We start from the raw sequence: 3287 nt of genomic DNA, 5'->3' as shown, positions 1-3287 counted from the left end.
GCTTTTGATAGCACAGAGCAACATGTTTCATAAATATTTTCAGAGCACACATACCCACATTTCTCATTTTGGTCAAAATAAATCACTGTTCAATGAACCAGAAGTTTTCAATTCTGACATTCTTACTGTTTGGTCATTTGTTTTTGAAATAGTCTTAATAGTTAAGTCAGACTTCAAATTTATAATCCTCCTGCCTCAGCCTCAGGCATGCTGGAATCTCAGGTTTGTACCACCACTGCCATCTGTATTGATTTTAGAAGTATAGACATTATACAAATATTAAATGTCTAAGATATTGTTTCCTAACAATGGTGGAGCTTGAAAATGTTCTCAAACAAATTCTTCTCTAAGAGAACATGCGATAACTGACTTTAAAAGGTGGGGGGAGACAAATGGCTGAGCTGTAGGAAGAGGGTCTGTAAGAACTGCTAGAGCTCACTTCGCACGTGCCTCTCTGAAAACCAGCTGTGGGGAAACTAAATGACAATGAAATGTGTGGCTGTTTCATGCAGCCGGAAATGGTTAAGGTTCTCAGAGCTTCGGCCCGGGGGCAGACATTTCAGCTCTCCTGGATGTCTGTTGCCTGTCCCTTGCCATCACACCTTCCGTGTAAAGCTGAAAGCCTATTGCTCCTGCCTCCAAGTCAAGCTCTTCCTCTGTTCTTTATCACGCTCCTCACAAAGCTCCAGACATTTCTTCAGTTCCTTCCTTCCATACATTCCTGCTACAGGTGAAAAAGCCAATCCATGGCAAACACAGCTCCACTTCATTGGACCTTTCTAGTCGAGTCCAAACCCTTTCCCAAGTGTTTGTCTAGACTGGATCCTTCTTGAAAACGTAGCATAACTACTTCCGCTTCTAGGAGGCCTTGTTGGCCATCTCCCTACCAAAACATCTGCACATGTTCCCATCTCAGTAAAGTATTCTCTTACTCCACTTCCCGGGCACGATGTCTTCTTCCAGCCTGAGTCAAGAATGAGGTCTATTCTGAGGTGTAATAAGAATTATAACTATTTGGCTGATGGCTCAGGCTTATTATTTGCTAGCTCTTACGTTTTTTTTTTAATTGGGTCAAACAGTGTTTATTCAATGTAAAGTAACCCCAGCCCCATGGGGAAGAAAGTTCCAAGGATAATGGAGAATAATACAGATTAAATACCCACCCACACATTTGCACTCCACACACACACACATGCACACACACACGCAGGCACGCATGATCCATACATCCAAGTTGCAGCAGTGATAAACACCTGCTTCTCCTCCAGCCTGAGTGACAGCTGGTAGAACCTCATAGTTTGAAGTGGGGCTCCAGGATGGGTCCTGATAGCAGCAGCCTTGTTCCTCCATGCCCCTGCCTTGCTAGAGGTCAAAGGGAGTTGGGTGCGATGCCTAGGAGGTAGGTGGCAACTCTTCCGGACTCTGCCGCAGATGTTTCTTGGCTCGGATCTCATTCATGGCCTCTTCTATGGAGTGTGTGTCCTGCTTGTTGGTCACAGGCACACAGCCATAGGTCTTGTTGGCCTGTAGCATGTGGGCCGCGTCTTTGGCTGCTCCTTTGCCAATAAGATGGCTATACTTATCCTTGTAGTCGCTAGCAGGGCTCAGCACCACAGGTCCCTGCTGGGCTGCCTCCTCCTCCTGTTTCTGAGCCAGCTCCTTTAGCTTCCATTTCTCCTCGGCCTTCTGGGGGTCCCACTCCTCTCCATGATGGTAGGAGTCCAGCTCTTCATCTGAGGGTGCAAACTCCTTTTTGAAGACCATGACATAGCGACAGTCATCGTCTTCTCCAAAGGAGAAGGACGTGAGGCCTGCCACTTCCTGCCACTTCTACTACGTCATGCAGTATGCTCCTCTCTATCTTGTTCATAGGCTGAAACTTCTCGATCTGTCCACTGTCCTCGATAGAATCAGTCACCTCTTTCTCCATCCTTTTACGAAACTCCACTTTTTGTTGTTTGTCTTGCTCTTGTAGTTTCTTCAGGCGGGCAGCCTGCTCTCGGGCCTTGCGCCGACGCTCCTGGTCACCGGAGCTGGGTGGCTTCTCCATGGAGCTCAGGATGGAGCCCAGTAGGTCTGCCATCTTGGGAATCTAGCTCTTACGTTTTAATTAACCCATTTCTATTAATCTATGTATTACCATGTAGCCGTGGCATTACTTCGTTTGCTACATGTCTTACTTCCTCAGTGGTTGGTTGGCATCTCCCCAACTCTGCCTTTCTCCTGTATCTCTGCTTGGATTTCCCACTTGGCTCTATCCTGCATTGCCATAGGTTAAAGAAGCTTTATTTATCAACCAATGAGAGCAACACATATTCACAGTGTACAGAAAGGCATCCCACAGCATTCTTCGCCTTCCCAAATAAAACTGGAAGTATGCTGTTAATGGCTACAACCAAATCTGGTTAAGCTTTGACTGGACTACACCAACTCCAGATAAACGTGGGTTAAACTGACATCTTCTGAAGAAGAATTCAATTCATGAGTATGGTACATCTCTGTTTAATTTCTCATGTCTTTCACCAGCACCTGGCAGTTCTCACGGTAGACACCTTCCACATGGCTTAGATTGGCCCATTAATATTCTGGATACTTGTTCTTCTCAATTTGAAATTTCAGTTTCTAATTATCTCTTACAAATACATAAAGATATAATTGAATTTTACACAATAATATTCTAGCTTGTAACCTGTTACAACTAAATTTTAGTGGTATTTTATGGATTTGGGAGGACGAGGAAAGCGGCAGACATCTAAGAACATGAGAGCCTGTTTTCTTCGTCTATAATCTGCATGCCTTTTATTTCTTTTTCTTGCTTTGTTGCTGAGCAGGGTGTTCAGTGAAATATTTGTCTATTTTATTTTATGCTGCTATGTCAGGATACACGAGAATGGATGAACTGCAAAGGAAAGAGTCTCGAAAAAAAAGTGACAAAAGTTACTGTTTCCTTCAGAGAGGCGAGACAGATATCACATGCTGGAGAGCTGAGTGACATATATTTTCAGAGGCTCAATCAAAGAACCTGAAGAGCTGCTGTAATTTAAAATAGGGGCTGTATCACTTCTGGAAATATAACGAAGAGAATGAAATCGTCCGTGAAAGAAATACTTGCACACCCGTATGCACTGTGTTGCTGATCACAGAAGCTGGGTTATTAAATCAGCCGACACAGACATCAACAGACGAATGGATACAGAAGATATGCAGTCACACAAAATAAGTGTATTCAGCCACAAAGGACAGCAAAACTGTGCCACTCGTGGGGAAACGGATAGAACTGGAGAGCA

At 44.3% G+C, this 3287-nt stretch overlaps 1 pseudogene; it reads right to left on the bottom strand.

Moving 5' to 3' along the window:
- Positions 1–1054: 1054 nt before the first annotated feature.
- Positions 1055–2086, bottom strand: LOC142832448 (sperm-associated antigen 7 pseudogene; annotated as a pseudogene).
- Between the last annotated feature and the right edge of the window lie 1201 nt (positions 2087–3287).

This window comes from Microtus pennsylvanicus, chromosome 12 (genome assembly GCF_037038515.1).
Source record: "Microtus pennsylvanicus isolate mMicPen1 chromosome 12, mMicPen1.hap1, whole genome shotgun sequence".
NCBI classification, from domain to species: Eukaryota; Metazoa; Chordata; class Mammalia; order Rodentia; family Cricetidae; genus Microtus; species Microtus pennsylvanicus.
This window is presented reverse-complemented; position numbering and strand designations above follow the sequence as displayed.